Source organism: Gekko japonicus, unplaced genomic scaffold (genome assembly GCF_001447785.1).
Source record: "Gekko japonicus isolate JY-2015 unplaced genomic scaffold, Gekko_japonicus_V1.1 scaffold2588, whole genome shotgun sequence".
NCBI lineage: Eukaryota > Metazoa > Chordata > Lepidosauria > Squamata > Gekkonidae > Gekko > Gekko japonicus.
Window position 1 is genome coordinate 93,339 of NW_015167133.1, and position 14,212 is coordinate 107,550.

General features: G+C 43.9%; 1 protein-coding gene across 1 annotated transcript in view; it reads left to right on the forward strand.

Moving 5' to 3' along the window:
• The window catches only part of TSPAN2 (tetraspanin 2), a 72,587-nt gene that overhangs the window by 16,966 nt on the left and 41,409 nt on the right, over positions 1–14,212 (forward strand). The gene's annotated exons all lie outside the window — the stretch shown is intronic.

Genomic DNA, 14,212 nt, shown 5'->3' on the forward strand with positions numbered 1-14,212 from the left:
CTGAAGGTACCTCATGATTTGTAATAAAATGGAAGAGAAAATGATCCTTATATTTTAATTTATATTCTGCTTTTCTCCCAATTTGGCTCCCAAAGTAGCTTATCACATTGTTTTCCCTTCCTCCACCTTATCCACACAACAACCACCTTGTGAAACAGTTTAGGCTGAGTGATTGTGACAGGCCTGAGGTCACCCAGTATGATTTCAAGACAGAGCAGGGATTCGAACCCAGTTGTCCCAGGCCCTAATCTGACACTGTAAGTGTTGTGTTATTGTTGCCATGCTGCCGCCTTATACAACTTCTATAAAGGTTATGGACTATGACTGCAAAGCTGGACTGTGCAAATAGTGTGCCAGGGCAATGGACTGAACGGTAGCCATGAGACTGTGCCACCCTACTGGAACGCTGGCATGTGCACAAGCAAGGGAAACTTGTCCTGAAGTAACGTGCCTAACTAGATGTGGACCCATAGAAGACCCGATTCTTCTCACTCCTGCACCTCTGCAGCCTGATGCCAGAAGGCAAGCCAGCCTCCCTGACCCTGCAAACACATGGAGCCAGCAGCAGTTCACTGAAGAGAAGTCTTGCTTTTTAAGATCTAGGCTCATTGTCTATTTCTAGTATCTGGATAAATTGGACTCCCGTATACATAGGTTATTGGTCCCATAGTTAATGCCTGTTGCCAATTAATATTCATAATTCCCCACATTTATTAAGAAATAAGGCAATTTGGCTAACAGTATGCCTGCTCAGCCAATCAGAGCTATAGATTTCACCACACCACCATCACTTCCACAATATATCATAGCACATGATACAGGTAAGTGCTCTGCAGCTACGTTTTTATGCATGGAGGGGATAAAATACTAAACACTAGAGACTTTCAACAAGGCCTCATGGATAAGTCTGATGTGAGTGAAGAACAAATGCATGGACTAGCTTGTGTCTACAAATACTGTGCAGATACCTGAATTATTTCCTAGCTGCTGTTGTAATTTAGTATTATCAGCTATGTGAACAATGCTACAATTATTTGTTGTGTGCCTGCCCTCTTCTCCTTATCAAGGCAATAGTTTCTCCTCCCCACTCCCTTAAGGTTGCCAAGTCATACTTACGAATTAGTGGGGGGAGTCCTGGACCTCGCTAGGAGTCTTCTTGTGTGCGCACAAAGTGCACGCGCCGCGATGACGTCACCCGAAAGTGACACGATTGCATCGGGCATGTTGGGGGCGGGGCCACAATCATTCAAGGGAAAACCATAGAGTTTTCCCTTGAATGATAGAGCGTCCCCCCGCAATGTGCCCAACATGATGAGGTTTTCCCTTGAATGATAGAGCGTCCCCCGCAATGTGCCCAACGTGATGAGGTCACCTCCGGGCAACGTCTTCACGCCGGGAACATCGCACACGTTGGGGGTGGGGTTCCCCCCAGTGGTCTGATCCAGGCCAGCGGGAAACGGGCCTCTCAGGTGGGGGTTTCCCCGCCCCCCGGGGGGACCTGGCAACCCTACCCTCCCTTCATATATCAACTGGAATTATTTTAAGACTTAAAAGGGAAGATCCTGGTTTACATCTTCCTTCTGCCGAAAACTCATTAGTGCAATCCTAAGCAAAGTTATACCCATTCAAAGTCCACCTAGTTAATAGACTTAAAAGAATTTAACTCTGTATAGGACTATAGCCTTAGGTATCTCCCTCTTAAGCTGAGCTGCTGATCTGCAATATGAGGACCGCAATACCAGCATCCCTAACTAGTCTGTTTTAAGATTACAGTGTTATGAATGGCCTAAAAATTACATCAGTACTAAGGATTGTTGTTATAATTATGAATGGTTTTAGGCTGTGTTCTACAATGTATTTAATTATACGTGCATCCTCTTGATTTAATATTGTTTCTCTCCCAGCTGAGACAATCCTAAGGTTATTGGGCATTTGCAAAATTTGATTTTGTTAATAAACCCATTGCTGCTTCTGTCCTGGTATGCCCTGATTTTGCCCATCCCTCTAAGGGCTTTTCTGCATGCTTGACTTACTCCTGATTTTCTTGGGAGTTGGTCCACAAGCACTGTAATCAGTTTGGTCACAGTTCTTCTGCATGTCTGCCCTCCCTCTGCATTTTCATATTGTGGTGTCAGTTTATTTTCTTTTGCATGTGCCTTAAAGAATCAGGATTTTCAAAGGAGGGTGTCGTGGTCATCAAAGCAGGTTCTCTGAATTCCCAGCTTTCATTTTAAAAAAAAAGTTTCTAGCTGCTTCCCTTGTGGAGTTATGACTTTCCTTATCTCTCAGCAAGGTTATGGGCTAGAGACTTACTCTTTTAAAAAATGAAAGCTGGGAATCCAGAGAACCTGCCTGACCTTACCATTACAGCCGTACCTTGATATATCAGTATTTTCATTTTAAAAAATGGAACTCCTTGTCTTCAGGGCAGGGGAGAGGAGAGGGTGTGGCTTGATGATGACAACAGTCCAGTCATCAAAAAGTGAGCTGAAGGTGCATGGAAGTGGGCAGGACAAAGAAAATTGACAGAAACATTACATGCAAGGAAAAAGCCAACTCAAGATCAGCTTCCAGAAAAAGATCTGGGTAAAAGTGGTCTCAAACGAACTGGGGGGAAGCCTCATGGAAAAATCAAACAAACAAGCAAACAAAAACCAAAGAGAAAAGTAAAGACACAAAAATGCATGCAGAAATCAGGGCACAAACCGACACCGTATGGGGCCAGAACAACAACAACAAAAAGTGGCATAAGCATGCAGTTGCACCAGAAAGGGTACTATTAGGGTAAACTGCATTCACTTTTCTTCTTAAAACTCTTCTTTACTCCACATTGTAGTTAAAAAGGCCTGGAATCAACTTTTGTGGTGCCTGGAAACACACACAAAAAAGCTCACATTTCCCACTCTTGTGGCTTTATGGAAAGGGAGCATATTCCTTTTAAGTGCCTTTGTGGTTTGACAGCTCCCAGCAGCCCCACACTCATGCCTTGTACACAAGTTTGTAGAATTGCAGAACAGCCTAGCAGGGTCCCTGAAATTGTTCTTGGCAACACAATAAGGAGCTTGGCTCCCTGCCCAGTGCCCAGGCGCTCTGGGAGTGCACGGTTAGGTGAGGTTGCCAGGGGGGATGTTTATTTTCACTTGGGTCTGTGATGATATAAAGAGATTCTATGCCATGGGCAATTATTGCCTGCTCCAAGCAGGTTGTTTCCTGGAACCATGTTATTTATTATGTTAGATCTGTTATACAGATAAGCCAGGAGGCTGGGAGGGCAGATGCTCTCAGCCTATCCTACACAGTGAGGTGAAGTGCTCTGTACTGGTTCTCCTTCTTTCTGATAATGGCTTTGCTGTATTTATCTTTCTGAACAGGAATTCACTGGTGCCAAAAATGTGATATTAGTTATAGAGAGGTAGGAGGCTAGCATACTACTTTGAAAGTTCTACTGTGTTATAAAATTTGTTCCACCTCATCCCTTAGGGTCATCCCATCAATGAGAGTGAGGAGAGAAGCAACTGAACCACACTTTAGGTATAAACTTAATTCCAACAAAATGAAGGTATTGCTGGTGGGGACAAGGTCTAACCCAGGAAATTGGTTATCTCCTGTTCTGGATGGTGTTGTCCTTGGACAAACAGGTGGCAGTGGTAGCCAGGGGTGCTTTTTACCAGCTTCAGCTGGAGAGCCAGCAGCAGCCCATCATGGGGCAGAAAGATCTTGCCACTATAGTGCATGTGGAGTGTGCCCAGGTAACATTAGATCACTGGAGATCACTCCAGTGTGCTCTAAATTGGGCAGCCTTTGAAGACTGCCTGGGATGTCTAGTTGATACAGAATGCTGCGACCAGAATGCTGAGGACTGCACTTCATTATGATACACGAGATCTAGATTGCATTTGAAATTGTACCTTTCAGACCAAAATAGGAAGGCGTATAATTGCAGTACCATCTAAGATATATGCACCTGATTAGGACACAAGGCAATATCATATGAGGCCTCTATTGTGCACCATAGACTTGAGCCACTGATAATTATCTCCCTTATATATAAAAGCTGAATGTGGTGGCACTTCTCTAGAACATTCCACATGCTCTGGAATTGGTTGGTGCCCTGGTGTGTCACTCAGAAACCGTCCCTATCCACTGGCTGCATTGCTTGAGTCTCGCCTCCAACATTCTAAACAGTTTGCTGTTCCCCCCCTCCATAGCTAGTCAGAACACAGAGGTTGTTTGCATATGCAGCCTCATTGGCCTTTGCCTCGGAACACAGAGGTCGTTTGCATATGCGACTTGATTGGCTTTTGCCTCTAACATTCTAAGCAGTTTGCTGTTCTGAGGTAAAATGTGTCCAATCTCCAGGTGAGGGCTGGAGATCACTCAGAATTACAACTGCTTTCCAGATGGCAGAGATCAGTTCCCCTGGAGAAAATGGTGAGCTCTGTATCCTTATGCTGAGGTGGCCTGGCCCCCATATGACAGCCAATGCCAACTCCAGGTGGGAAATTCCTGGAGATGTGAGGGATGGAGCCTGGAGAGGGTGAGGTTTCAGGAGGCGTGGGACCTCGGACAGGTACAAAGCCATAGACTCCACCCTCCAAACCAACCATTCCCTTCTGGGGAACCATCGTTGCCAATCTCCAGGTGAGGGCTGGAGATCACTCAACATTACAACTGTTCTTTAGGTAGCAGAGATCAGTTCCTCTTGAGAAAATGGTGTACTCAGTGTCATTATACCTTGCTGAGGTCACCACAGCAAATTGACACTGAGTGTCCAAGGCCGGGGCACCCTCTCAGAGCCTCTTTCTAGAGCTCGTTGTGTTTATTTCCACAACGAGCCTTTTTCCTAGTCATAATATAATTTTCACTTGGTCCTATATTGATTAATACCTTTATTATTACAACATTGAGCCTACATTTATTATTTGTGTTTGACCACTGCAGAATGCCAGTTGGCCGAAATGCATCGGGTCACCTAAGGTCCTGTTTGTGAATACTGTACAATTTTGATTCTTATTGAGGCTACATTTGGGCCTATAACTGTTTTAAAATCATTTGTAATAAATACAGGCATTTTTGATAACCTGTATTATCTATGTTAATGTTCTATATCTATTGGTTTTATGATTGGGCCCTCCTATTTGTATGTATTTAACCTTTTAGGTTCTTAATTCACTTTGAAAGCCTTTTAATGTCTTGGGGCCAGTATACCTTCTTCCATATGAATGAATGTGTCCACTCCAGTTATCTTTGGAGGCCCTGATGTTTTTTATAGAATTATTGTATAAATGCATTGTTTTTAATGTTGAAATGTTTGATGTTCGCCACCTTAGGGATCCTATTTCAGTAGAATGGCAGCATGGAAATGTTTTAAATAAAAATAGTGGGATTAGCAGATGGAGGCTGCAGGGCCAAATCCAGCCCCCTGAGTATTACTGTATATGCCTCTCCCTTCACCCCTGGGATATGGTCACAGTAAGTAAGACCACCAAATGAGAAGGGAGCACTCACTGGAGAATATCCTGATGCTGGGAAAGATTGAAGGTCAAAGAAGACGGGGACGACAAAGGATGAGATGGTTAGACAGTGTCATCGATGCAACGAACATGAAATTGAGCCAACTTCAGAGGACGGTGGAAGACAGGAACGCCTGGCATGATCTGGTCCATGGGGTCGCGAAGAGTCAGACTCGACTGTGCGACTGAACAACAACAAGAAGAAGTATAATGCAAAAGTCAATCTAACAGCACTCAAAAGTGTTTTGAGCTGTTTGGAAATTCTGATAGGCATTCAGGGGTGGTTCTTTGCCAAAGCTATGGGGAGCTGACCAGAAGGGGACCTGTATGCCGCAGGGCTCAATTTTCTCACAGCCAGTGGTAGCCTGGGAGGTCACTTGCTGAATCCATTCTGTGCCCCACTGGCCATCCAGAGCCAAAACGCTATGACACTGCTGTGTTGGGTCTCAGTGGGAAAAGGCAACAGGCATAGTCTAGGCCCACTGTCACCTTCTGAACCTATGCTATGTCCTGGCAGAATTTCCAGCATCATGGGAGCTTGTCTTGCAACCAGCTACCAGTAACACAGGAGAAGATAATGGGACTATACTGTTTAGTGTGGCAAAACTGCTTGAATCAGCTCTATAAGAATTGCTATTGGATACCTGTTCCCTAGACTACCCTTGAAACTAAAGAGTCATTCTGTTCTTTATTCTTCTAGTTCTTGAATATTTGCAGTGAAGGGAACGTTACACAAGAGACACACTTTTCTGGACTGGAACTTCCATATTCAGAGGCAGTGTACCTCTGAATTCCTGATACGGAAGAATAAACGGGAACGAGCTATAGCCTTTGTGTTCTGATTATATGGTTCCCAGAAGCATGCGCTTGCTTCAACTGGATATGGAATACTGGAGTAAACATACCTTTGGTCTGATAGAATCACAGAGTTGGAAGAGACCTCCAGGGTCATTTAGTCCAACCCCCTGCACAGTGCAGGAAATTCACAACTACCTTCCCTCCACACCCTCAGTGACCCCTGCTCTGTGCCCAGCAGATGGCCAAAAACAACCCCCTCCAGGATCCCTGGCCAAACTGGCCTGGAGGAAATTGCTTCCTGTTAGATAGTGGGTTCCATGGATGAGCATACCCCAAGTCTAGTGATCAGCTCTACTTTATTAGTGATTTCACCAAGAACAAGACAAGACTTCAGGGCTGCAGCCCTGTTTAAATAGCATACAATTGCCACACCTGAACAAACCCCACTCCCAGTGATAGGCTATTTACATAACATTACTTCTTGACTGGTTACTTCCAGAGTCCTGGTGGGCTATTTTTCTTGGGCTCCAAGCTCAGCCCATCTCTGGTAGAACAGTCCTGGAATGTTTCAGTCTCAATACATTACACTTCCTGACCCCAAAGTGGTCTAGTTATCCAGCAGGGGTCTTTTAATGACTGCTGAAGGGCATTCTTTTGGCCCAAAAATCTTTCTCTAGCTCTGTATCTTGAAAAATTATTCCATTGCTTTCCCAGTTCTTCATAGAACTTCAGCTCAACACAACATATATTCCAGTCTTTCTATTGAATTAATTGAGCTAAACACAGGAGTTGCCTCACTCAGCCAGTCACATGGGCCATCTACCACACTATTTTCCAGGAGCTCACGAATCAGAAGAGAGGCCAGAAAGGCAGATGAAGGCGAGAGCCTGTTTCTTGCAGAGAGGTCTTAGCTTAACCTCTTGTAGGTAGGGCATGATGCAAACCAGGGTTGCCAGCCCCCAAGTGGGAGTGGGGGATCCCCCAATTTTTCAGGCTCATGCCTGCCACCGGCCACTTGGCAGGTAGGGGAAGCTCCACCTCCAGCAGCCATGACGTCACACTGAAATGACATCATCATGCTGGGGGACGTCGTGCAGTGATGCTCGTATTTCGGGCAAAACTTTCTGGTTACCATGGTGACATCATATGTGTGTGTCTATCAGTTCCCTTCACTTCCATCTTCCATAGATACCTTTTTGAAACAAAGGAATTTGTAGCTTTTACATACCCATATGGCACGTAGAAGCAGTAAACTGACTAGAAATATAGTTGTTCCAAAGAAATAATCACATGTGGTCTGAAACACAGGGCTTTTGACTGCCCTTTCTTCCTTAAACAGTGCCTACAAATGCAGTGAAAAATAGTTTGGCTTCTACTTCTGTAAAGGCCTTCTGAGCAAGAACAAGGCCTTTTCTCTTTTCCTCTAACCTGAGTTTCTTAGGCCAGTCACATACCCTCTGACTTCCCATACATGAAAATACTTATGTTTGTGTAACGTTTGTTCTTTCACCTAATAATACTGCCTGAACATACATGTACACATACATGTACACTGTTCTCTCTGCCACTTATCTTGTATTTATTTAGCTACAATTGCCCCATCCTATGCCTGTTTCTGAAGCAGGATGTGTTAGAAACTGATCACAACAGTTTCCTGTGTTTTATCTTACTGTGGATATGCCTATATTTATAGAATAACTTGCTGCTATTAGAACAGAATATGGAGAAACAGAATGGTTTCCGATTGGCACAAGCATCAGACAAGGATGTATTTTATCTCCCTATTTCTTCATTCTGTATGCCAAAAATATAAGGATAACTGGATTAGATTTAGATGAAGGTGGATTGAAAATTGGTGGAAGGAGCATTAACAATTTGAGATATGCAGATTCCACCACAGCAAAGACTTGAAATGACTACTTGGTCCTATAACTGGAGAAGGCAACCATGAAGGAGCTAGAAAAAATCCTTAAGAATAAGGATGTGTTGCAGGTAACCAAGATCAAGTTAACTCATACCATAGTATTCCCCATTACTATGTATGGGTGTGAGAGAGAAGTTGATTCACTTGAAATGTGTTGGAGGAGAGTGTTATGGATACCGTGGACTGCCAAAAAGACAAGTGGGTTCTAGACCAGATAAAGCCTAAATTCTTCCTAGAAACTAAAATAAGTAAACTGAGGCTCTCATACTTTGGTCACATTATGAGAAGTCAAGAGTCATTGGAAAAGACCAGCTGAGCTCTGAGCAGGAGCAGGAGAGAGAGCTGAATCGCTTTCCCCACAAGTGGGCTCAAAGTGATTTACAGTTACTCTTTAGACAGGGGACTAACAATGTTTCATAGGGGATAGGGAAGACAACATATAATTCATTTAAATTGCACACGCCGTAACTGCCCGGTGGAAACATTTCTGGCTTGGCTCAGTCATTTTCCGAACGGCTGCTAGGAAAAGCTGAAGGCAGCAGGAAAAGAGGAAGACCCAACATGAGATGGATTAACTCAATCAAGGAAGCCATGGCCCTCAGTTTGCAAGACCTGAGCAAGGCGGTTAATGACAGGATGCTTTGGAGAACATTCATTCATAGGGTCGGTATAAGTCAGAAGCACTTTGACAGCACTTAACACACACACACACACACACACACACACACGTGCCTTAGAGTCAAAATTCATTCTCACCTCCCGTCTGGTGACCTAAGAAAAGAGGCTGAAACCTGAAGAACCATGAGTGTATACAGTAACTTGTTTTTTTAAAAAGCATCTTCCTAAAGACAAAATATGGACAGTTTTATCTGGACCCAGAAAATAGGGAATGGCCTAGTAAATAGGTGTAATGTAGGCATTCATAGGAGAAGGAGATGTCATCTAACTATTCTAAACTATCTAACTATTCTAAAACAATCATACTGACCTCAGTCTTCTGTCCCAATCTGTCTGAGCACTTGTAATGAAATGACCTTTCTGAAAAGGGGAGGAATCAGTTGTCCCTGATGGAGCTGCAACTTAGAGATGGGTTTTGACAGGCAGCCCTCCTTAAAAGGACTACTTGTCCTAATGAAAATGCCTGTGAGGGCTTTACATTGAGGTACTTAAGTGAAGGGCAGTTCTCTCCCTGAATAAGCAACTCATTCCCCTGTCAAGTCTGAGGATCTTTTCAATAACTTGGTAAATGTAGCTGCTGCAAAAACAAAAACAAAACCCCACAACCGTGTGTGTATGTGTGTGTACGCACGCACACACACACACACGCCAGAGCCAGTTTGGTGTAAGAGCCGTGGACTCTAATCTGTTGTGGGGAGAGGGAGGGAGGGGGATTGTAAACCACTCTGAGACTCCAAGTGAGAGGCGGGGTATAAATCCAACTCCTCCTCCTTTTTTGGCATTTGCAGCTTTCTGTGGTGGGAATACTCTCCAGTTTGGTTTACAACTCAAATGCCAATGGCCAGATAGGGAAACTTTGAGATGCTGCAGTGGCTTGCCAATAAAGTGACATTTTGGTGTGGGGACATTCCATTATTGGAAAGAACTGTAGCAGATAGTCAGGCAAATATTACTAAGGAGTGAGCTGACTCTGGACTGCAAGAACTCTGACCAGCTTTGAACTTTGTTGCTATGGAACTCAGTTATATTTTGACTCCTTGCTGCTAAGGCTATTCCTGCAAACAAAATGAATATGTGAGGAGGAGGAGGAGGAGATTGGATTTATACCCTGCCCTTCACTACCCAAAGGAGTCTCAGAGCAGCTTACAATCTCCTTTCCCTTTCCCTCCCCACAACAGACACCCTGTGAGGTAGGTGGGCTGAGAGAGCTCTGAAGGAACAGCTCTGAGAGAACTGTGACTGACCCAAGGTCACACCAGCAGCTCCATGTGGAGGACAGGGGAATCAAACCCGGTTCTCCCAGATAGCATCTGCGCTTCTAACCACAACAAGGGTTATAGGTAAGGGAATTGGGTCACTGAGCTAAGTAATCTATATAGAATCATTACAGAATAGCTAAAGAAACTGTTTCAAGGGTTTTCTGGTGCAGACAGAGAGAGTATGCAGGTTGGATATGGAATCCCATACGCAGGAATTGCCTTTGCACTCCCACTAGTGCCCCCTTCCTCAGATTATTTCAGGCTGGAAAAATGGTGTGCAGTAGGGGGAGGCTGAAGTTCTTCGCATGCATCATGGGCCTGACCGTAATCAGGCACTACACAAGTCCTTTTGACAAATCCTTGTGTTACATGTGACACAGGGTGGGAACCAGCCTCAACCTGTGTACTCTGTGATGTGTGAAGAGGCAATTCTGGGTGTAAAGACTGGGGCATGTCCAGAGTTTCCTCAGGAATGTGTGACTCAGTCAGAATAATGCCCTATGGGGTAGAAGCTTTATTTTCAAAAAAAATCACTATTTCTCTGGACCTGATACAAACCTGTAACATGGAGCCATCTCCTTGGTCCTATATATACAATTTCAATTGTCATGAAAGAAACTGTTCTCTTTTTTCCTATTGAAATTTTCTGGGGTTTTCCCATTGAGATGTCATTAAAAGATCATATCGTATCAATGTGCTCGCATCCAGCTGGGACCTTTGGGTAAAGTGTACCCATTTCTTACCTTCCTCATGCTTGAGACTTGGGAAGGGGGGCTTCCATTTTGTGAGTCTTTAAGAAACCTTTGTTGTGGACATGAATAACTGCCATTCCATTCCAAGAGTGCACTTCTTTCAAATGAAGAGCCATGGTGTATGCATCTATTGAAAAAGAAAATGAGGCCACTAGAGAGTGGCGCTTTCTGCCCTCACAGGGATGAAGTACAATTCTACTACGGTGCTAATGCGTACGGAGTTGTGAAGCTGGTGTCATTCGGCTGCAGCTGGAAAGCCAACCGCAGCAGCACAAAGCTGTGTGTTGTGTGGCCTTGCAAAAGCACTGGCTATTGTCTCTTGTTCAGTCACTCTGGTGCCATGAGAGAAACTGGGTGGGCATCCCTGCCCTCCCTTCCCCCTTCAACATGATTGGTGAAGGCATGTTGTCTGTATCAAGCCTTTGTGGTTACTACATGGGACCTGAGCTTTCCAAGGGAAGTAATTACTCTTTGTTCAGACCAAAACAAAGTGAGTCTGACTTTTGCCATGTATTACCTAGAGACTTGCTAATCAACTTCCCAGCTAACACCAAACCTCCAGACTGAAAGCCACTGTCTCTCTAACACACACAGTGTGGTGTAATAGTTAGTGTCAGACTTGGGAGACCTGGGTTCAGATCTCCACTCAGACATTGAGCACAGTGGGACAGGCCCCCCCCCCTCTCTCAACATAACCTACCCCACAAGTCTTTTGCAATGATAAAATGGAGGAGAGAGACTCATATATGCTGTCCTGAGTTCCTTTGAGAAAGGGTGAAGATAAAATTGTAACAGATCAATTTAAGACCACATAGGAAGAAAGTAGAAACAAACTCAAACTAATCTGGGCTTGTGAATTCTAAGCTAGAACTGGTTATCTGCCTCTACAGATAGTGATTGGGTTTGTCTCATAACAGATGGGCTTAAATAGTTACGAGTTTAATAATCTCCCTTAGTACAAGATGAAGCAGTGGGAACTCTTGGTTCCTTTGCCCACCTCAACAAGGTTGGTAGGTGTGCAATTCCAGCATTTTTGGAAACCTGCATTATCTAGACCTGTTTTAATTTCGTTTCCAACCTGATTTTGTGATTGAAAGTGCCTTGGTTAACCTTATTGATAACCTTTGTCAGAGGGAAACAGGAGAGGGGGACCCCGTTAACTCTACTGGATCACTCAACAACTTTCAGGTATCTTATATCACAGTATCCTTCTGGACCGGTCAGGTGTTGGGAGTGCTGGGCTTCTGTGGTTGCAGTCCTGTTTTAGTCATCCATTCCAGAAGGTCATTCTGGGAACAGCAACTCAACTTCATGACATCTTTGCTGTGTAGTCCCTCTGTCTTGACCCTTATGCTGATTACTATCTACATGAAACTGTTAGGCAAAGTCATCTGAGAACCCAGAGTAAAATATCATTAGTATCCTGATGACACACAACACTTCTCATTATCAGATGAATGGAGGGATGGCCTGAATTAGTGACTGGAGGGAGTAATGGGGTAGATTCAAGGCAATAAATAAGCTTAATTCAGACAAGAGTGAGGCACTGATGGTCAATAATGTAGCTAATCAGGGACTGAGGAGTAATCAAGTTGTAGAAAGGACTTCAGTTCCCCTACGTGATCATAGCCTGAGTTACTTTTATATCCGTGTCTACAAATGGAGTATCAGATCTCCTCTGTGTTACATGGTACCTTTGCCCAACTCTGTTTGGTGGTGCTGTTGGGGAAAATAGGCAAAAATACTTAAATACTCATAGTTTTAGAGTTTGCCATGGATCTTTGCTTCACTGGAGAGGAGACATTTCTTTCTATGTAAAAATCTTTATTTCTAAGGGTAAAAGGTACACAGGAAACCTACAAACAGAGATATCTAGAGCTACATTGTTACATCTTACAGCTACAAACACATGGTCACACAACAATGGAGAATCACCTTCTTCGTGACCCCTAGAAGGAAGTCACCTGATTACATTAACCAAACAGTGTTACTCCGTTTCCCAGGCTTCACTTGCATTGGCTCTGTGCCAGGTTTCCCTTCCAGTTCAGTCTAAACAATAGCACTGAAGTAAACAACAGATTTACCCTATAATGAATGGAATCTAGACCTTGCAACTCACAAATTTCCAACAGATACCACCTACATCTTTGCCTTGAGAAGAGAGATCTGGATGATTATTGCTGCATTGATAACATCCAGGTTATCTATATGGAACAGCCTTTACAAGCTGGAAACTTCAGCTGGTGCAGAAGGCAGCAACTAGTTAACTGTTTCAGAGGGTAGCCACCTTGGTCTGCAGTAGAACAGCTAGATTCGAGTCCAGTAGCACCTTAAAGACCAACAAGATTTTCAGGGTATAAATTTTGAGAGTCAAAGCTCCCTTTGTCATATAGTCCCTAAGGTGCTATTGGGCTCAAATCTAGGTTGTTACTAAATGGGGCATATTCTGTTAATTTTAAAACATCTTCATTGGCTGCCAGTTGAGACACAGTTGAAGGTGCAGGTTCTTAACTAACCTGTGTTTTTGTCATATCAACCTACTTGTCAGCTAAAATCAGCATCAGAGGCCTACCCACTGTGTTCCCACCTTCTGATTTAAGATGTTTTCTTCTGACCCATTCAGAGACATCTCGATTATGGAAAGCCTTCCCCACAACAGTTTGCCTAGCTCATGACCTGTTACCTTTAGTCACCTCATAAAAGCTCAGATATATATATGTAGGCCTTTAATGTAGACAGGGTGTTTCCAGTGTACTGTTAAATATTAACATTTTTATGTGATCTAGATTGGTTTTTTATATTTGTATGTTAGCTTTTCTCATGGAGAGTACAACATAAATAAATCTTGAGGCTGATTCAAAGATTCTGCAAATAACATTTGAGCACCATGCAAGGGGGGGGGGATCATCCAACCCTTCCTTATGCCGCAACCCTTCAAGCTTCCAATGCCAGCGAAAAGATCAGCCCCTCACTAGGTGAATGTCAAAACAAGAGTTTGCCCAGAGGAACTATCAGCAGGTTTTATGCATATGTAGGCCCTTGGGATGTGTATCTATATATCTAATTCCGAAGATGCCCCCTGTGTGCGGATACCTAAATCCGCGCATCGGGGGCACCTGGGGGGGAGGGAGAGTTTTGTGCACACTTGGGACAATCCCCAGGTATGCACAAAAATCTTAAAACCTGAAAAAAATACCGGGGGATACTTAAATCCCCCCAAAAGTAACAGAGCATCCCCTGCGCCTGCGCAGGGAACGTTCTGCGAACTCCCTTGCCGCTCGGCCCTCG